Here is a 23,115-nt window from a genome sequence, read left to right as displayed (position 1 = left end):
TATTGGTTTCAATGAAAATAGAGTTAATGATCTTCTGTGTTGTCACTCAATACTTTCCTATTGTAGCTTTGCACAAGAACTCATTTTGGGGCCCTGAAGTATCATTTTATTATAGCTATCATTTAACAATCTAAGAATAATGTATTAGCTAAAAAGACAGAGATTCCAATTCTGTTCTAGAGCTTAAGTCTTCTATCAGGAGCCTATTTTAAGTAACAGAAAATGTACTAATATTGTCACTACCCTCTCACAACATAAAATAGAAAGATCACAAATGTTTCATAGGGAATTCTGAATCCATTCTAAAGATGCTTTCCACCCTTCAAAATACAATATCTTATGTTTTTAAGTGTTTAAAGTGGTTGGGGAGTATTATCCTCTACATTATGATCCATCATTTCAGAAGTAAATTCCTTAAATTTTAGCTACCTTAGAATTCATGATAAATTTAAATTTAACTAAAGTAGGGTTGATATCATAAGATCTAAGAAAAGAAACATTATGAAGATCATAACAGTAGAATCTGTAACGTATTTAGGAAAAATGGTTTTCCTATAGAGTGTTGGCATTCATTTGGATGATACTAATTACAAAATACGTCTCATCCTCTTGAAACAAATAAATGGATTCTTATAAAACCATGGCACATTTGAATTGGGAGGGACCTAGAGTTTTCTATTTCCTTCAATCATTCAGACTTGAATAGGTCACCTCCACCGTAATTCCAACTGATTGCCTAGACCTTCCCTGAACACCGACAGAAATAGGATGCATTCTCATCTTTGGCAGCTTATTCTCCTTGTTCTGGGACAACAGCCTATCTGGGTGTCCTTCCTTTGACCCTCATGTCACACCTCTGCCCTCTATAGCCATGCATAGTGAGTCTTCCACAGTGGGACTCCCCAGAGTTCCCCTCTTTGACCCCTGCACACAAAATCTAGTTTTAAGTCTCTCACCATCATTGTTCCGGTACTCTGGGTCACTCCAATCTGTCACTGCCCCTCCTGTCATCTGGTGTCTGCAACCCAACCTGGTTTTCCAGTGAAGGTTTGACCTACTTGCAGCATTTGTTGAGCATTAGAATTTCTGTAAAAAGTAGATACAATTGCATTCACTAGATACACTCTATAAATCAGACTTGCCATTAAGAATGGTCTATACCCTCCATGAGCCCAAAATTTGAGGGTCTTTTTCTCTATAGTTCCTCTCTCAAGAGTCCAAATTATCTCTTTAAGTCATCCTGAGCTATAAAAGTCAAAACAAATCAAAATTAAGGTTGCCCAAGAATCACCCCTAGCAATGCAGAAATGAGAAGCCAAATATGATCAGGTGTACTGCTTCCTCATTGTAAAAATTACTGAAAAACAAGCTGAAAAAAGAGACTCAAAACACAAGTTGAAAAAGTCTCCTAACTTGAAATTTTTCCTTTTACAAACTTTCCCATCTGAGGAAAGTAGATTGAATCACATTGAAAGTAGATTCATCCTTGTGATTGAAATGCAGAAAAGATTACTTTAACATTTTCTGCTTTCAAAACAAAGCCCTAAACTTACTAGCCAAATGTTCACTAGGCCAGGTTTTAAAGCTATTTATTTAATACTCTTGTTCTTAACACTCAGGACTTGCTAGGGGAAGCAGTGCGTTTTCAAGGTAGAGTGGCAGAAGAGAGAGGAAAGGAGACCCATGACGTGAAGCACAGGCCCAAGGAGACTGCATCCTGTTGGTGGACACAGTGGCAAGACCCAAGCTCATGATGGGAGCCAGGGACAGCCTTCTGGCAGGTGCCTTGGCTCCCAAGAGATCAGTTCACTAGCATTCCAATGCTACATTTTGTAATGAAACAAAAGATAATTACCCCCTTAGAAGTTGGGTGTTTGGGTTTCACACCTTCTCATTTGGGCATTCTTTGCTTGGCCATCAACAAGAACTGATTGAAAAGAAATACTCACAGAGATTTCAATTACTGTTAATGTGGCCTAAGTGTTTTCACTGTCACAGTCTAGGGCTTCAACTTTTTAATAAGTTTCCCATAATTATTACAAGTTTTTGGTCTAATTCCAGCTGAGGATTTAATGGGACTCATTCTGACAAGATATAGGATATTGTCCCAATAGATGTTCATTTGGAAATGGGCCACTTGCAATTTCGAGTGTGCAGAGCTGTGCAAGATTAAAAGCACTGGCAGTATAATTTCCACCTTGTGTCCCAGGCTCTGTGGATTTGTAGCTCATCCAGGCTGTCCATCTGGGGAGCAAACAGCATGTACTCCTTGATGAGAAACTCTGGCCAACCAACCAGCTGTGAAAAAAATAGATTACTCTTGTCATTTTTTTCTCCTAGGTAATTTGCTGGGAGTAAAAATATAATTTCTTAGAAGGTGTGCAGTTAAAAGCAAATCCTAGGGATGTGTCTGATTTATATTTAAAACTTCACTACACTTTTATTTGTTAAATTTAATTTTCAACAATACCCTGGCTGTGATAATATTTTCTAATTCACAGGAGATGGAAAGGTTGGTTTCTGGTATTTGTACACTAAGCAAACACAGGAAGGAGGATGTGGAAGAGAAAGAGCATAGGAGAAGGACTCAGCTGGCAGGCTGAGCTGAGCACAAAGAAATACACTGTTGTTCTTCCTAAGGTAAAGAAGATATTATGGTGGAATTAAGTGACTTTTGGGAAAATAAATCTTCCTATTGACCACAAGTAGCTAAAATGGTAAATGCATCTTTTTAAGGCTCTGACATAGAACTTCATCCTTGTGAAAATTCAGAAGGTCATGCTAGATAGATAATCAGAGTAATTCTAGATCAATTGAGCTGAAGAGCTGAAAGAGGGAACAGTGTGAGTTGTAATATATAACACCTATAGGTATAACATGGCCACGCTATGCATTTTCAGCCAACCAAAGGGAATGGAAGGCTATATGCCAAGTAAAATTAAACTCTTTAGTTTGTAACCAGTGGAGAGTTAATGATAAAATTTGAAGTGAAAGAATTTGCAGTAATACTTCTGCACTGTGAGTTACAAAACATGTAGACATAAATGAGTGTTGCACAGTAACTGGCTGTCTAGCTTTTAAAAATCACAGCACTGTAATAAGAAATTGTTCTGACCCAGAAGTTATTCTTAAAAACTTAATTCCAAATAGGAGTTAGCATTTTTAATTGATATGTTAATGTTGCATATTATTTCATTTATTTTGACATTGGCTATAGTTAGTTATCTATTAGTATATACATGTATACACATGCACGCACACACACACACACACACACACACACACAACAAAGGACTATATATACAAATCATATGCTATGACTTTTATTGATTCTTATAATTCAATAAAAGGAAGACAAACCAATAAAAATAATAGGCAAAGATTTGATCAGAATTTCCACAAAAGAAGATACATTAATAAATAAGAAGCACATGAGTTGGAGCTCAATATCATGAATTATCAGGGCATTGCAAATTAAAATAATGGGATACCACTCCACATGCATTAGAGTAAATAAAATTTAAAAGCCTGACACTATCAAGTGTTGATGAGGATATGGAGCAACAGGAACTCTACAGCATTGCTTATACAAAATGGTTTGATTCCTTTGGAAAATAGCACATATAGAGTGGAATATGCTCTTACTATGTGACCCAGCCATTCCACTCCCAGATATTTATTCAAGAAAAATGAAAACATATGTCTATACAAAGACTTGTATATGCATATTTTTGACAGATTTATTCATAATAGTCAAAAACTGGAAATAACTCAAATGTCCTTCACACACCAAATAGCTAATTAAACTAAGGTATACTCAAACAATAGAATATTATTCAGCAATAAAAAAGTAACTCCTAATACATACAACATGGGTGAATTCCAAGAACATTATGCTCAGCAAAAGAAGCCAGAGGGTACTATACAATTGCATTTGTATAAAGATCTGAAAAGACAAATCTAATCTTTAGTGACAGAAAAAAAAAAAAAAAAAGATTAGTGGTTGCCTGAAGCCAGAGATGGGATCTGGTTATTGACTAAGATGGGCACAAAGGAACTTTCTGGGTAATAAAAATTCCTTATATGTTTATAATGGTGGTATTTATACAAATATATAAACGTTTTAAAACTCATCAGAGTACATTTCATTGTATGCAAATATATACCTCTATAAATGTGTTAAATACATTTCTTTAATTGTCAGTGGCTTCCTAATTTATTCCTTTTTAAATGATTATCAGTTGCCTTGGTGGCTCAGTCAGTTAGGCAGCCGACTTCGGCTCAGGTCATGATCTCATAATTCATGGTTTCGAGCCCCACATCAGGCTCTGTGCTGACAGCTCAGAGCCGGGGGCCTGCTTGGGATTCTGTCTCCCTCTCTCTCTGTCCCTTCCCAAATTGGGCTCTCTCTCAAAAATAAATAAATAAACATTAAAAAAAATAATTTTCAATAATTATCAAGCTTCTCTGAGCCTCACAGTCTTCCTTTCATCTCCTTCTCTACCAAACCCACCACATTAGCTATCCTGATGTGTAACTTGAACATACCAGACACACTAAAATCTGACGGAATGCCATTTCTTCTGCCTAGAAAACTATACTCTCAGATCCCACTTGATTCACCTCCTCATGTTCTTCAATTCTGTTCTCAAGTGTCTTTTTCTCAGGGGGACCCACTCTGTCCACTCTATTTAAAATTATAACCTTCTTAATGTTGCCCATAATCTTACTGTGTTTTTTTTTCTGCATAACTTCTATCACCTTCTAATATACTCAATATTTTTCTGATTTTTATTATATTTATTATCTTTAGGCTCCCAACTACAATGTAAATATCACAAGTTTGGGATTTTATCTGTTGTATTCATTGCTGAATACATTGATACATAGGAGGAACTTAACATATGTGTGCTGAATAAGTGAATAAATAAATGCATAAAAGAAATAACATCAACTACATAGTCATAATACTAAATATGGCAAAACCAAATTCTCACATTAAAAAAGAGAGATGGTCATATCAGGGTATAAAACAAAACCCAACTACATTTACCCAAATAAAAGAAACCAAGCCTGAAAATCACTTTATAAGAGATTAATACAAGCAAACAAAAGAAAAAGCAGCAGCAATGTTAATATTAATAAAGACTAATCTAATATAGAGAGAATATCATGTAGTACAATTACATAATCTAACAGTTATAAATCTATAGGCATCAAAAAACACAGTACCTAAAATAAGAAACAAATATATTACAAATGAAGCAGAGCTTGGTAAATTAAAATAGTAGTGAACTTTTTCAGAGTTGAACAAACCTGGTACACAAAAAAATAAATACGGACAGAGAGGAATTAAATGAAATAATTAAACTTAATGATATCTTTATGTCTCAATGGAATATTGTCATTTCATTAAAATATAAACCCCACAAAGCAAGGTATATATCTGTGCTGTTGACTGCTATGACTGCTATGTCACCAGCACCTAGAAAAAAAGCTGGCTTGGAACTGAGCTTGAGCAATATTTGTTGGATGAATACTTGCATTCATAAAATTTGACTCTGTACTTGATTAACAAAACCATTAGCGAAATATTTTTAACAGATATTTTTAAAGTACAGCTTGTGCAAACCACATAGGAGAAAACTGTAGACCAGTATAATTCATGAGTAAGGATGAAATGATGAAAAAACACCTTAGCAATGTAATCCAACAATGCAGCAAAGAATAATAATACCACATGATCAACTAAAGTATATTATAGGAATTCAAGAGTGACTTAATATCAGAAAATCTAAAATTATAAATTCATCATATCATTAAATTAAAGAAGAAAAAGCACATGATAATATCAATGTTTGCTGAAAGAGCCTTAGATAAAACTAAGCAGCTATCTCTGACATAAAAGCTAAATAAAAATAGAATACACACCAATGACTCAAATATGATAAAGTTTATTTACCAATGACTGAAAAATAATTTCCTAAATTATGAAACACTAAGCCCATTTTAAGTTGGGAGCTATACTGAGGTGACTTTTATCATCTTTAGTTTAATAGTAACTTGGCAGTTCAGAAAAATAAAATACAGCAAGAAGATAAAATAACAGGTATAAATATTGGGGAAAAAAGAGATAATAGCCTCTTGTGTTTTGTTTTGTTTTGTTTTGTTTTGTTTTGTTTTGTTTTGTTGAGAGAGAGAGACAGAGACAGAGAAAGAGAGAAAGAGAGAGAGAGAGAGCATGAGTTTGGGAGGAGCAGAGAGAGAGAGGGGGAGACAGAGAATCCAAAGCAGGCTTCCCACTGTCAGTGCAGAGCCCAATGCACAGCTTGAACTCACAAACCATGAGACCATGACCTGAGACGAAATCAAGAGTTGGACGCTTAACCAACTGAGCCACACAGGCCCCCCTTTATTTGCTGATTATAGGATTCTGTGCCTTATAAACCAAAGTGACTCTAGTAAACTACCACCAAATTTAATGAAGTTATCAAAGAGCTGAATAATATAAATATACAGAAGTCAATATCTCTTTGAATAAATGCAAAGAAGTATGACATTCCTGAATGGGAAGATTTCAAAACCACCAAAAGAATCCAAAAATTAATATATAGAATTAATACAATTAAAACAGAACTAAGAGACTTTTAAGAATTAGATCCACTTACCTTAAAGTTTGGATCTAAGGGGGAGGGGGGGAAAGCCTTGAAGGAACTAGGAAAAAGATGAAGAAGAAGAATAGAGGATTGCATGTCTTAACAAATATTAGAACTTTAATACTCTATTGTAATCAAAATAATATCATAATGGCACCAACGTATTCACTGGGTAGTCCATGTAATAAACAGAAAATCCACAACCAGATTTCTCTAAATTTGAGGATTAAATATATATCAGAAATTTTATTTTAGTTCAGCTAAAAAAGGAATGAACAGTTTTAAACAACATAGACCAAGTTGGTTATTCATCTGGAAGAAAACATAAGTGGACCTCTCTCTTGCAACTTAAACAAAAATAAATCTCAGATAAAGACTAAACCATAAAAATATAAAACATAATAAATCTAGAAGACTACATGTATAATCTAGAAGGTATAGAAGACCTTTATAATAAAGACAGAAAACCCAGAGATAACAAAAGAATAGATGAACCCACACAATAGATAATTGTTAAACATTTGTATGGAGAAAGATATAATAAACAAAGTCCACAAAAACATATATAGATTTGAGGATATATTTCCAATAGAAATGAGAGCTGGTGGGGTGAAATCTATAATACACAAGTGTCTTTTTTGAATCAACAGGAAAATTAAATATCCCAATGGAAAAATGGTCTAAGAATATGGAAAGAGCAAATCCAAATGACTGCAAACATATAAAAAGATACTCAACCTCATTAAAAGTAAGGAAAAGAACAATAATCAATACAATATTTTCTACCTAGTGTAAAGGCAAAAATGAAAGAGTAATAATGTCCATTCCTTGCAGGGATGAGAGGAAAATGGACATATCTCTACACTGCTGATGAAAATATGAATTGGTATAGCCTTTTTGGAAACAGTCCGGCAGTACTTATTAAAACTAAATTACCTATAGCCTTTGTCCTAGCAATCCTATACCTCAGAATCTCCCCTATAAAAGTGCTCATATACAAAAATGTATTTACAAGAATATTTATAACAGCACTATTCAAGGTAGCAAAATATTACAAAGTAAGTGGTGCCCTTCAATAAGAGGAGGTTAACTGGTCAAGTCACATTAATGACTATTATGCCTCTATCAAAAAAAAATGAATTAGAGCTAAACCAATAGACTTAGAAGAATATCCATGAGTATTATTAAATAATTTTTTAAAGTTACACAAAGTATTGTATAATATCATAATCCCATTTTTGTCAAACAATGATCTAGTCATTTTGTCAAACAATGATATAGTCATGTTTGTTCATAACTATATGACCACTAAGGCTAATACAAGAGGATATATACCAGAGTGTTAACACGGGTTTTCCAGATAGGAAAGTTTGGTGATGTGGGACAAGGGAATGGGAGAAAGGTAAGAAGGAAAAGGAAGCCAAGAAAAAAAGAAAATGCTACATTTTTAAAGCAAAGCTTAAAATACTACATTTTGAAAGTATAAAACATGTGATCCCATTTGTGTATTTATGGTGGTGGTGGTAGTGGTGGTGGTGGGCGTGGGCGTGTGTGTGTGTGTGTGTGTGTGTGTGTGTGTGTGTGTGGTGTATATGTTTGTGTCAAGAAGAGAGAAAAAGAGAGAATATGTGAGAGAGAAATAATTTGGTAGTCTCCAGTGGAAAATAGTTTTTTAAACTATCTTAAAGTTATTTTGTTCTTTTCTGCTTAGATGAATCTTTCAAAATGTTTAGAGAATGAAAATAGATACAAATTATTTAAGTACATATTTTATCTTTCAGAAGCTTAAATTTGTACTTCTGAAAAGAGGAAATACTTGTTTCTAGAAATGTTCCTATGACTGAAATGGTACGAACTTAATAAAGACTGATAAAAATTACAGAACAATGTACATAGAACTGAAATAGCTTAAGTTTAATCTCTTTACTTTTAGGCTATCCTTATTAGATTCTTATATCAGAGACAGAATTGTGAAAACAGGAGGTATTGCATTTCAAAAAGAAATAAGTTCAAGTTGGCTGTTGCATCAAAAAACTGCAAAACCAAGGATTTAAAATAGGCAAGAAAAATAAATTTGTCACAATTCAAAAATCATGAAATAAGGTTCAATTTCATCTTAAAGACCATAAAGGATTTCCACAGCGTAGAAGAAACTATTCATTCTCATACACTACATTAGTTTCCTGTGGCTGCTGCAACAAATAACCAAAACTTGGTGGTTTACCACAAAAGAAATTTATTCTCTCACAGTTCTAGAGACCAGATGTACCAAATCAGCATCACTGAGCCAAAATGAACATGTTGGCGGGCATGTAGTTCCTGTGTAGGCTCTAGAGAGAACCCATTTCTTTCCTCTTCCAGCTTCTGGTGGTTGCCAGTATTCCTTGGTTTGTGACCACATCACTCCAATCTCCGCTTCTGTGGTCATACTGTCTTGTCCTCTTCTGTCTGTGATTTTCCACTGCCTCTCTCTTATAAAGACACTTGTGACTGCTTTTAGGATCCACCTGGAGAATCCAGGAAAATCTCTCCATCTTAGGTTTTTTATTTAGTCACATCTGCAAAGACTTTTTCCAAATAAAGTAACATTACAGGTTCCAAAGATTAAGACTTGATACTTGAGGGGACTATTATTAAGCCTACTACAAATACTACAGTAGAAAAAATTATTACAATTTTATGTAAGAATAAATTATGACAAATCTTTATTTGTTAAAATGCATTTAAATCCTTAAAAATGTATATATCTTTGATGCAAAATACCATTACTAGAAATGTATTCTAATAAAACAATTCAATTAATAGTTATAAAGTATATAATCATGTGAACATGGATGTTTGCCTAAAAGAATTATTTATAACAATGAAAAATGGAGACAGCCTAAGCACCTAACAATACGTGATTGGGTTATAAATTATGTATCCATACAATAAAAAACAAAACAACCATAAAATAATAATATAAATGTGTATTTACAGGCATGGAAAGACATATGGTATTTTAAGTAAGAAAATCAGGTTACCAAACAGTGTGATCCCATTGAATATTTGTTTATTTATGTCCTTCTGTGTCTGCATGTATTTATATATATGTATTTATGTGTGTATATACATAATTCTGAAGCATATACAAAGAATGGAAGTATGTACCTCAAAATATTAACAGTGATTATCTACAGGTGAAAAGATTAAAGTTTAATCTTCTAAAGTGAATATGTATTGCCATAATAATTCTTTTAAAATCAAGTAAAAAGACTGTGGTTCTGGGAATGAAGACTAAGAGACTATGCAACAATACCCCTGCACACACAAACAAAATAACACCAGGATATACTACAAAGAGTGACAACCTTTACAGCATGGAGAATGAGCAGAAAAGAGTACAAACACCCTATCTGCACAGCCTTTAGCCTGGAGCTAAGTGTAGTTGACACCAGCAGGCAAGGGGGCAAGTTAAGAGGGTGCAATTAGGAACATTGAAGTATTTCTGGCTTGAGAACCAGAAAAATAAAGCCGGGGAAACCATCACTGCAGAAGGTAGTGGGTTGATCCTGGAAGGGAAAGACCTAGAGAAAGAATTGTCAAATTCCTCACCTACATTTCTAACTGATCCTTGAACCACACAACCATGGAATAGGCTCAAAGCAGCTCAGCTAGTGACAAAACATCTGAACTGAGGTCTATATTACCACTGCAAGAAATAGGATTTGCAAGTCCAGTCAACATAATTGCCTACTAAAACAAAAGCAGCAATATTCATGAGAGTAAATAACATAATACAGAACCTCCACAACTTAACAAATAACGTCTAGGACACAATTCAAAATTACCAACCATGTGAAGAATGAAGAAAATGGAACACTGTCTCAAAAGAAAAGAAAATCAACCAATTCTTCCTCCAAACTGAACCAGATTTTGGAACTAGTAGATGAGGATTTTTAAATGGTTACTATAATCAGTCTAAATGAAGTGAAATAAAATGTTATCACAAAGAATGATGGTGTTCCTGTCTTTAGTGGTTGGTATGTGAGGTCAGCCAGGACAGTTCTTACATACAGTCTGCCCTGTACCACTAGCCTGAACTCATGTAATCACTCAACCCCACATCTGTTTGTTCACACTTGAATTCATGCCTCAAATGTCTTTGAAATTCAAAAGACTTTTCTTTATTCTGGTAAACTTCTAACTCATTAACATATCTCAAATATCATTTCTAAAATATTCATCAAGCATCAATTGTGTGCAAGGGTTGGTGCTAAGGCTATAGAGCTAGAAAGATGACTAAGATACTGTCTCATAGCCTTTGTGAAATGAAGTAGGAAATAAATGAACAAGTACAGCTCTTCTTTGCTTGTTACCAAGTAAGGATAAAGCTAAGTACACACAAATTATAAAAATTATGTACTATAGATGAGACACCATAATGCTCAATTCACAGGATTTTCAACGGGAGGGTGAAGAAGGGTATGCTTTTTTTTTTTTAACCCAAACACACCCTACTGGAAGGATATGCCCACTCCACTCCCAATCTCCTACCAAGAGATGAGAAATACTGCCATAGTGGTTTACTGCCTTTGCTGAAAGATTTTCATATCCCTCATATTTGTTACAGCTAAAATATGGTCAAACTTCAGCTATAAGTAATTATGTTCTAGTTAAACACATATGTATTAATGGTATATTGGAGTTGCATGGGAATAATATAAGAAAAACTCTGATGTGTTAACTGTGCATTCCATAATTTTGAACTTTTATTCCTTTGATTCAAATTCCATCATTACATCTTCAACAGAGTACGAACACCAATGACTGACCCACCAACACATATAAAAGTCTTAAGAAAGTCTTCAGAAAAATATTCATGGATTAACTATTCCCAGAGTTATCCACAAGTATGTTATCCAAAAATGCCTCCTTCACTTCACCCTAGTCCCAGATGAGAAAAGCCTGGTTAGTGGACCCATGTAGGTGAAAATAAAACTTTTACCATCCACCGGGTGGTGACCATCCCAATAATAAGGGTTACTGCTCTTGTCTAGCTGCAGACTCAACCTCTTGCACTTGACCTACAAAACCAAAATAACAGAAAACTGAAACAGAAGCAAAAGTGTTAAAGAGACTGGTTGATCATTAATAGGTTCAAATATTTGCAGTTAATTGAGTTGTGCATACATGACATAAGGTCATCAGTTGATTGGGTTAATTTAGTCCAAGAGCTGGCCAAATCCAAAAAGAAAAAGAGAAACAAAAAAAAGAGTGATGCCAGCTATTTTATTGAATTGTACTCAGATAGGTGTCAGTGCTTTAGCTGTGGTTGTGGAATACGGACTAGGAATGGAGGCTACTATGAAAATGGTAACTTCATGTATTAAATCAATATGCACATGTACATAGCAAAGCATCCCATAGAAATTGGACATTTTTTTTAGTTTAAGCTGATTTTTAAATGTTGAATCCATAAATATATATGACCGCTTACATTTTAAAACTTCTGCCTTTAAATGTTAAAATCTGGTATTTGTAACAAGATGATGTTAGGAAGCTTCCTATTAAATTGCTTTGACTATTTTAGTTTGTATAGCACAAGATATTTTTCTTTCTCTTTTCTAATTATAAATGTAGCATATTATTCTCACATAGATAACTTTAACATTACAGAAGTGTCAAAAGGCAGAAAGAAATCTTCGATAATCCTAACACCCAAAGAAAACCACATTGTTCATTTAGATATATTTTCTTCTAATCTTTTTCTTTACATTTTACACACAGGTAAGATTATGATGGGCCATTTATACATTATCCCTCTGACTTGATACTACCATTTTCTTTGTGTTTACTTATTTATTTTTTTTTTCAATGTTTATTTATTTTTGGGACAGAGAGAGACAGAGCATGAACGGGGGAGGGGCAGAGAGAGAGAGGGAGACACAGAATCGGAAACAGGCTCCAGGCTCTGAGCCATCAGCCCAGAGCCCGACGCGGGGTTGGAACTCACGGACCACGAGATCGTGACCTGGCTGAAGTCGGACGCCTAACCGACTGCACCACCCAGGCGCCCCTGTGTTTACTTATTTAAAAGGCAATCCCTTCATATTTGTAGATGTTATTAATTAAAAATCATGATAGTGTATGCTTGGAAAAATTCTTGGAAGAACTATAAATAATGTTGTTAACAAAGGACTAGAAGTCTACTGTGCCAATTCCATGCTTGAGAAATCTGAGATCAGGCATGCATTTCTCTCCATATGTAACTATGACCAAAATTTTATCTCCAAAGAAGTCTCAGAAAAAAGTATTCATGTGTGTCCTGTTACTTTCTTGTATGATCTACCTACAATGATTCATTAGCAACAAACTTTCAGAATAAAGGATTTTTGTTGTTGTGATGTTATTTTTGGTTTTTAAAAGAGCTAGTTAGGGGGGACAGTGCACATACATGTTTTCCTATGAAAATTGAAAATCCCAACAGTAACGATTCGGGGGGCCTAAATGACACCTAGAGGATGACTATGTAACCCCCATTAACCTTAGCCCGGGAAAGCAGAAAAGAAAGTTGAGCATGAGCTAGCTGAACCCCAGATGTCAAGGTTGGGAACATTCCAGAGCGTTACATCTGGAAGCATCTACCGCCAAACCTGTTTCATCTGTAACAAAGATGATAAATTCCTCCCTCAGAGGACAGAAAACCAGAACAGGTAAAACAGTGTTGCTGTGTCAGGTTTTTGGCATGCTGGTACCATTCTCTGTGAGCCTTCAAGAAAGGACTCAAAAGAACCTAAAAAGTTAAGAATTGAAACTAAAATGCTAATAAAATTCAAAAGAAAGCACAAATTACAAGGATGTATGAATTAAATTCATTGGAAAGAACACTGTTGTTTTCTTTTTCTCCCCCCCCCCCCCCCCCCAAGCAATAAATAAAATACAACAGTGCACCCTTCTGGTCAAAATGCAAAACTAACATTCAGATAAAAGTCTAATCACCAGTGTCTTCTACTTCCTTGGGGATAATCTCAGAGTTTCTGGTTTCCTCATCTGGTGAGGGGGTTCATCACAATGACCTCATTTGTAGACTTTTTTTTCAAATGATAAAAGCAAGAGATTTTCAAACATGGAACTTATTTCCATAAGGGAGTTTTATCACTTTGAATGAGGTGAACACTGTGGCAAAGAAAACCGTGAGGACCTCTGATGCTATATTTACTTAATATTTATATGGTACTTCATTCCTTTGACCTTGACTTTCTGGGAGCTTTCCCTAAATATGTTAAATATTTACTAAATATTTGTTGAATAAATTAATCAAGCAAATTTCTGAAACTCTAGCCCTCAGGAAAATCTAAAAACCAACTGTAATTCATCCTATGTGCAAAGCTCTGGAAGTTTCAATAAAGGGAAGCCCAAAGTATTGTGCAATGGAAAAGCAAGTATGAAAATGCCTAGCAAGCCCTTCTTGCTACAAATTTGTACAAATGCGTTAACATCAGCATAGAATTTATGAGCAACAAAATCTGATCTATGTAAAAGCAGTTGCTATCTCTATTATTAAGTGGAGGCTATCATAAATTACTAGTAGAGAACTCTGCACATTTGCTTTGATGGAGCAATGAGTATAAAAGGTAGTTCATAAACAGCTTTGCATAAGAAAGGCTGTTTCCAGCCCACTTGTCCACTTCTGTAAGCTGTCGGTAGAGAAGGGCACCAAGGAAAATAGTTGAACATCTTCTAAGAAACAAAAATGTTTCAGAAATGCTTAGTCCCATTTTTTTGGAAATAATTATAAGTATATTGTCACCTATTTTCAAAAAGTTTAGAGCAATCAGGACACAGGTTCCTGAAAAGTAATTGATAATGCAAAATTCTATTTCTCCTTCACCCAATTGAAATATACAGCACAGACAGCCTTCCTTCCTTTTAGAATGCTCATATTAAAGCTTGGAATATTCAGATATTCACATATTCCTCACATATTAGCCTTTTTTGGTTTTATATTTGAAAGTATAAAAAGACAAAACAACATTATAAAACATCAACAATATTTACAAAACATCATTATCACAGTGTAACCATGTTTTGCATCTCTGTAAAAGTGTCTTATCTTACTACCCTTGGTCACCTTGCAGCAATCTATCTCTATGAGATCTGTTTTCTGCCTTGACCACAATCTCTTAGAATTAATGAGGCTAAGAATTAATGTTTCAGTAAATGGAAACTCTTTCTTTGGCACTAGGTTGACATTATGCCATACTTTTAAATGCCACCAGCTGTATCCCACTATATAGTACATTACATAGTCTGCTCAAGTCAGTGATTCATCTGACAGACAACACCCTAGAAGCATAACAGTATGACTCAGTGTTAGCAAAAACAAATTTTATACATTGATCAAAGTTTGGGGACATTCCTGTAGTGGCCTGCTATATACTACTTCCCAGGCATACCAGGTTAAGAACCTATATTGACCACATACAGAGAGAAAGAATTGTTAGACATTCTAGAGACAGAAATAGTCTCAAAGAATTATGAATGCTTCTTTCCAAAAATAGGTGTTAGTCTGAAACTCTTTGCAAAAATTACCCCAAAGGAAGAAAGAACTCCTCTTCTAAAATCTACACACACACACACACACACACACACACACACACACACACAAGGTTTCCTAAGACACACTTCGACTCAATTTTTAGCAATAAATCATCTTGCCTATAAAGATTTCTTCCAGCAAGTTCAAGCCAAGCAGATGTCAGACACTGTAATACTAGCATAAAAATACAATGGTAAGAAGCAAAGTTCACTAACAAAAGATCCAGACCTGACAGGGTTATCATCAGGATGTAATCAGAGAAGAGGGAAGAACAGAGACTTCCTGAAGAAATGAAAGACTTTGCTCTTCTGGCTAGTCAGGGCCATGGAAGGAACACATCTAAAATTCGCAAAAAGGTAGCCAAAGAGAGCAACCAAGGGTTAATGTTTCTTGAAATAGAGACGAAATCGAGAACCATGAAAAGCAAAGAATGTTTCCAAAGCAGATAACCTGCATCCCTCAAATCTTGAGAATGCAGGCAGTGAAAGTACTCATATATTATAAAACACCTGGCCTATCACAGAAACACCTGGATCCATGGGCAATAAACCTGAAACGGTGTCCATATCAAATGAAAGATGAAAGACATCAAGAAATAGGAGACCAGCTTTGTGGAGTTAGGTATGTTGAGATCCGGAAATAATATAAAATGGGGCACTTGCAGAGAATCCATGGGGAGTAACCCTGGGTAATCACGGGAGTTTTATCTGGAGGTCAGTCTCCATAAACATTTTGTAAAATTAGAGGTCTTCCAGAAATTAAATAGATGATATAAAAGCTAAAACTTTTAAACCAGCCATTACATAATGCTGTATGAAAGGTTAGTGGTGGGGTGTGAAAGTACAGAAATGATGGAAAAATCTGCAACAAGACGTGCAAGTTTGCCAATAAACAGAGGTCAATCTGTAAGCCTACCTTGTGCCTAAGCATAGTAATGGATGTTGACAGCATGTGGAGGAATAATAAGGCATTGTCTCTGCCCTCCAGGAGCAGAGGAATGAAGCATTCTGGAATGTTTTAATCCTTAGAAAAATCCTGTGAAGTAGATACGACCACTTCCATTTTACAGATAAGGAAACCAAGGTTCAGAGAGGTTAAATATCTCACCAAGGGTGCACAGCTAGAAAAGTGCTTATTCAGAACTCTAGGCACATGATCTTTCCACTAAATCACATTTTCTAATACACTATAGAATAATATGTGGCATTTTTTAAAAGTAGCAACCAATACAAAATAGGATATAATATGTCAAACAGCTAAGAAAACTTGGTAACATACAGCACAGATGAAATGTATGAATATAGTGGAGTGCTGACTGTATCTCCTGGACATTGACACTGGAGCTGATCAGAAAGGACAGGGCTCAAAAAGGGCAGATGCAATCAAGAAAAGAAATGGAAGAACAGGTAACTTTCTTGGAAGGAACATCATGTACAGACAGGAAAGTGAACACCATGGGTTCATGGGGCAAAAAGGAAAGTGGCCTAACCAATGGAGCTCAGAGGGGCCACCATTGAGAAATGCAGCATGGGCAGGTCACACAGAACCTGGAGAACTGGGCAAGAAGGTTGAGATTTCAAGCTGTGGGAAGGAGGGAAAGCTAGAGTTCTGAGCAGAAGAGTGAAATTCCTACTGTCCCATTGTAGGCTAAATGTCTCTTTATATTAGTTTTCTACTGCTGCCATAACCAGTTACCACAAGCTTAGTGAATTACAGCAACTATTACTGTTGTACAATTCTGTGCAACAGGGGTCTCACTGGACTAAAACCAAGGTGTCAGCAGGGCTGCGTTCCTTTGCGGAGCCTCTAGGAAAGAATCCCTTGCCTTGCCTTTTCCAACTTTTAAAGACTGCCTACATACTTTGGCACCTGGCCCCCTTGCTTTGTCTTCAAAGTGCATTTCTCAGACCATTCTTCTGAGCCACATCTCCTTCTGACCACATCCATAAAAGTTGTCTGCTTTTAAGGATTCATGTGATTAGAATAGGGCCACCTGGATAAACCAGTATACCCTCTCACATCTGCAAAGACCCTTTCACTAGGTAATATAATATATTTACAGGTTCCAGAGATTAGGACACAAGACATTTTGGGGGCCATTATTTTGCCAACCAGCCTCCAGACTATCACCTGCCCACTCATGCATCTCTAGCTGCTGTGGCTGTCACACAACCTCCCCTCTGCTCCCTGGATAAACAGTCCTCTGCTCAAAAATCTCAGTGGCAAAAGCTACTCACTGAACACCAAAAGGCTTAGTTTGGCATTCCTGTCACATGACTAGGAACACTATTGACCAACCACATAAAAGAATAAAAGCACTGTGTAAGGAAGACCTGAGAAAGGTGAGGGCCAGGCAGAGGCAAGGAGCTGATGCTTGAGAAACGGTGAGCATGGCCTGGAGTCGAGGTCAGTATGGCAGAGGGACACACTGTGGCCGCACAGCCAGAGTCCATCCCCAGGAGCTGTGATGTGGGAAATTTATAGCACCTCTTCGAGCTCTGTTGCCTGGTCTATGAAATGGGGATGCTAACAGTATTTTCCTCACTGAACTACTGTCGGAATTAATGAAATAAATATAATTAAATACATGGCAACCACTTATCACCTAGTAGGCACTCAGTAAATGTTACTTCCCTATTCTTTCCCAATATAAGGAAAAATAAAGCAACTGAATTATAGTGATGACTCCCAAGAACTAACAGAGAGATGCAGAGATATTAAATGTTAGGCTTAGTTCAGGATAATTGCTCTTTCCACATGGGTAGAAAATGCCATATTGCTCCTCTTTATGATGTGTGACCATATTTCTATAGAGAACTAATGAAAAGATGTCATTAGCAATGGATATTTAATTGAAAAATTACAATCTAGAGAAGCAGAATTTAAATGTAAGTGATAAGTACAAAATTAAAGTTCTTAAATATATGTGTATGTGTAACATCATCACTAAAAATCAAATGCTGTATTCATAATGATCGAGCATTAGAAAATTTATGAAGTATTAATTTGTTTATTCATTCACTCAAAAGTATTCATTGAATTTCCTTTTATATGTCAATATATATTATATGCTAAACACATGAGATATATTCTGCCCTCTTAGAACTTATATTCTACAGGGGGGAGAAAAATAAATATAATTAATATATATGTATGTAGAGGGGCACCCAGGTGGCTCAGTCTATTAAGTGTCCAATTTTGCCTTAGGTCATGATCTCACAGTTTATGAGTTCGAACCCCATGTTAGGCTCTGTGCTGACAGCTCAGAGCCTGGAGCCTGCTTCGGATTCTGTGTCTCTCTCTCTCTCTCTCTCTCTCTCTCTCTCTGTCCCTCCCCTGCTTGCTCTCTGTCTCTCTGTCTGTCTGTCTCTCTCTCTCTCTCTCTATATATATATATATATTAAATAAATTAATAAAGTATATATATATTAAATAAAGCTTGCTCTCTCTCTCTCTCTCTCTCTCTCTCTATATATATATATATATATATACATATATATATATATTAAATAAAGTAAGTGAATAATTGTCTTCCCCAAGATTTTTTTCATGGGTGCTTAATAAATACGCAGATCTAAATTACATTTTAACATCATAAGTTTTTTCATATTAAAGCAAGAAGAAGATTTAAGAAATATTATATCAAGATAAAATCTATAAATAAGGCAGGAAGATTTAATAATCAATTACTCTCAAGAATATATATATACAGAGAAGTATGCTACTTATTTTTATACCCCAACATCATTCTAAAAATGTTTATAGATAGCTAAAATAAATCCATATATGCAACAATACAAAAGACATAAGAAAAGAGAGAGATGGAGATGGAGGGAGGGAAAAAGGAAAGAAGGGAGGAAGTGGGTGTTGGGGAGGAAGGGGCTAGGGTAAGAAGGAAGGGAGAATGGAAGGAAGGAAAAGTAAATAAAAACATCAGCAGGAAAACAAGATAAATCCTGTAATACATTTCTTTTCTGGATAGGTACTAGAAATTTGGTTCTGAGCTACTTAGCAGTCAAAGCAAAGAAGAAATATGATTTCTAACAATCATCACAGAATTCTAAAAATAACTCTGTACCTTAAGAAAAGCATACCTTTACTTTCTCAGAGATGTAAGAATCTCCCACAGATTCTCCTAATGCCCGTTATACCACATTTTCAACAACAGTTTAGGAGCAATGATTTTAATGCTGGTGTCTTCCACACACTAGAAGGCTGCAGGTAAGTGGCAGAGAAAGGAGAGGAGTTTCAGCAGCACTTCAAGACTGATACCTCAGACCTGGGTCATATACCACACGGTGAGCTGCTCAAGGACACAAGTGTGTTGCACCATGAATGCTTTCCTCTGCTCACGTCTGAGGAGAAAGACTAGAATCCTTTGATCTTGATAAATGGATGGAGCAAAGATCCTTTAGGCATTCTTAAGTGTAAATATAGTTAAGTAGCTGAGCTTGGTAAGACCAAAACAAAGGGGAATTTGAAGTATGTCTTCTGCCAAGAGTCTGGAAGATGAATCTCCTAGTCAACTGGATGTCTTGAGGGTACATTTGGCCTCTTCTTATAAAACAAACCATCCAGAGCACTTGCCAGAAAGAAGACCACCTTACCTGTACACCAAGGCCAGCTGAGTCATTGTAGCACCCAGTTGAAGACACAGCTGTAACCTAAATGCCTTTCTTGAACAAAATGTTAAAATGTTCAAATGAATCATACATTTGAAGAAAACAGTTGCAAGATAATTTAATTCTGCTACCAGGGTTTTATTGATTTTGCATGTTCCTTTACTTTTAAAATACACTGCAAGCAATTAACCCTAGTGGATTTTGACATTTGCTGTCCCTTAGAAAACTATCTACTTTAATTAGATTCTAGAAATGAAGTAACAATATCTTATCAACAGAAAGACATTTTGAGGATGGAAAAGTCAATATCAGACACCACCAACTTTAAGAAACATTAAAAGCCAAATTTGTAAAACAGATAAATTAGTGGAATATAATTTTCATTTCCAGAATTATTCCTGACTTCACAAAAGCATTCACTGCAGGGATCCTTTAAATAGCAGATTCCTCTTGTACAATTGAAATATTAAGTAATTTACATAAAATTCCCTTTTCAGGACATATTTATGGTGTTAATCTAGGTGCGCTACAATCAACAGAGCTTAATTCTTCTACGTGTAAAATGAGTAATTGGAGGCAAGTCACTTTACATCTCTGATATGTCATTTCCACATCTCTACCTATCCAGATTATCACTCAGAATTGATGAATGGGATAAATACCCTGTTCTTGAAAGTCTCTTGCCCATACAGCCACCCAGTGATAATTCTAGAGTATCAAGCCTGGTCTGTCTCATTTCAAACACCACTGTTCATTCCACTACATCACACAGGTTCAAGCACTTGCTCCATCACCTACTAATAGTGTGCCTTGAGCAAGTTAATGAAACCCTCTGAAATGCAGCTATCTTGTCTCAAGATTAAGATGAAAATACGTCTTACCTCAGAGGTTTGCTGTGAGGACTGAATGAGCCAATGCACATAAAAGCCTTGGCATTATGTCTAAGTACCCAATACATGTGGATTATTGGAATCCACATGTTTAAGCCCAAACAAAAGTTAGGACACAACTAATCACAAACAGGATTTAAATATCTATAAATGGAAAATAATCATTTTTCTAAGCAGAATATGCAATATCAGAAAATTGTCGTTTCCAGTATTTCTATTATCTATCCTAGGTAAAAGCACTAGATCTAGTATGAATAGTGAGAAAATTCTTAGCTGCTCAGAGATGTAAAAGGAATTCTTAGCTGAGTCATTAACTATGAATTTTGTCTGAAGCAAAATCTGTATATGCTTCAGTTTTCTTTACTATCAGAGAGATAAAAATATGAGAAAATAACAGAAATGATAACAACATATAAATCCAAATCATACTGATTTTTTCCCTTCCTTAAAATGGCAGACCATTTTATTTGAAATGAACCTTACTACTCTCAATTGCTATAAAAGCTGGAAAAAATTAAAACAAACATCAATTGGAAGGCAGTCAGAGAGCTACAAAGACAGTGAGGATTTGAAGGACCAAGATCTTAAAAAGAAAAGAAACCCAGAGAAGTGAACTGGCATTTGGCACCGCTTTTGAATTATTTGTGAATTCTCAAGAAGCAGCTGAAAAGTAAGAAAAACTGAACAGAAAATAGTGTCTGAAAGGCTATAGAACTGAACAGAGTTTACTGCAGTCTCACAAAATTTGTGGTTCTGAGTTCACCCAGTAGGAAGGGCCTAAGTAAACACTTTGGGCTTCGAGTTGGTACTCTTGAAGTGCTATAACTTAAGGGTATAAACTCTAAATAAAATAACCCTCACAGAACTGAAGCCCAGCTTTGTATCTGCTCTACCCACGAATGGATCAAACTGATATGCAGTCTAGGCTATCCGCTGCCAAAAACAAATGTGAATCCTGCCTGAAGTAAGATATGATCCAGAAACTCAAACTGTCTCTATAATTTTTATAAACAATGACCCACATGCATGGCATGACAAAAAAAATAGCTAAAAATAAAAATAAGAAAAGACAATAGAAATAGACCCACTCTTCTGTGGATATCTTCTTACAGATATTAGAATTATCATATAGGGACTTTAAAGCATAACTAAGTGTTATGTTTTTAAAAGTACATGATAAAATGAATTTCAAGCAAAGACCTGAAAATTATAAAGAAAAAGTCAAATGAAATTGTAGAACTAAAAAAATCCAATAAATGAAATAAAGGATTCAATAAATAAGTTAAAAAGCAGAATAAATCCAGCTAAACAGAGAATCAATAGACTGGAAGATAAATCAGAAGAAAATATCCAACCAAAGGAGACAGAGAGAGGAGAATATATTAAAAAGAGTGTAAGAGACATGTGGAATATGGGCAAAAGGTCTAATATGTATAATTGGAGTCCCCAAAGAAGAGAGACAGAATGGGAGCAAAAGCAAAATCTGAAAAGTGCTACTACAAATCCCAAATAAAATAAATACAAAGAAAAATCATACCTGGGCACAACATGATAAAATTGCTAAAAAACAAAGACAAAGAGAAAAGTTTAACAACTAGAAAGAATGTCACATTATTTCTGGAGGATCTACAGTAAGACTAAGAGCTTATTAACAATAGAAACCAGGGGCGCCTGGGTGGCGCAGTCGGTTAAGCGTCCGACTTCAGCCAGGTCACCATCTCGCGGTCCGGGAGTTCGAGCCCCGCGTCAGGCTCTGGGCTGATGGCTCAGAGCCTGGAGCCTGTTTCCGATTCTGTGTCTCCCTCTCTCTCTGCCCCTCCCCTGTTCATGCTCTGTCTCTCTCTCTCCCCAAAATAAATAAACGTTGAAAAAAAAATTAAAAAAAAAAACAATAGAAACCAAAGACAGTGGGATTATATCTTCAAAGTGCCAGAGGGGGGAAAAGAGAAAAAATTACCAAACCTATAATTCTAATCCCAGCCAAATTGACTTTCAAAAATGAAGCTGAGGGGTTCCTAGGTGGCTCTGTCAGTTAAGCCTCCAACTCTTGATTTCGCCTCAGGTCATGATCTCACAGTTCATGAATTCAAGCCCAACATCGGGCTCCATGCTAACAGCATGGAGCCTACTTGGGATTCTGTCTCTCTCTCTCTCTCTCTCTCTCTCTCTCTCTCTCTCTCACTGCCCTTCCACTGCTTGCTCTCTCTCTCTCTCAAAAATAAATAACATTTAAAAAATGAAGTTAAAGTCTGAAAACTCAGAGAATTTATAAGCAGCAGATCTGCACCAAAGAGTGCTCTTCAGTAGAAGGAAAATGATCACATTTAGAGGAAGATAAAGAAAGAGATAAAAAGCAATGAAAAGGA

At 35.7% G+C, this 23,115-nt stretch overlaps 1 long non-coding RNA gene across 1 annotated transcript in view; it reads right to left on the bottom strand.

Annotated features, from left to right (window-relative positions):
• Positions 1-962: 962 nt before the first annotated feature.
• The window catches only part of LOC125160323 (uncharacterized), a 121,248-nt gene continuing 99,095 nt past the window's right edge, over positions 963-23,115 (bottom strand). The window contains exons 3-4 of the long non-coding RNA XR_007150212.1: positions 2,198-2,298; positions 963-1,086 (exon numbers count right to left, since the gene is read on the bottom strand). This is a non-coding gene — a long non-coding RNA (uncharacterized LOC125160323). The remainder of the gene's footprint in view (positions 1,087-2,197; positions 2,299-23,115) is intronic.

The sequence above is a fragment of the Prionailurus viverrinus genome, chromosome A2 (genome assembly GCF_022837055.1).
Source record: "Prionailurus viverrinus isolate Anna chromosome A2, UM_Priviv_1.0, whole genome shotgun sequence".
NCBI classification, from domain to species: domain Eukaryota; kingdom Metazoa; phylum Chordata; class Mammalia; order Carnivora; family Felidae; genus Prionailurus; species Prionailurus viverrinus.
Note: the sequence above shows the minus strand (reverse complement) of the source record. Positions and strands in the feature narration are given on the sequence as shown.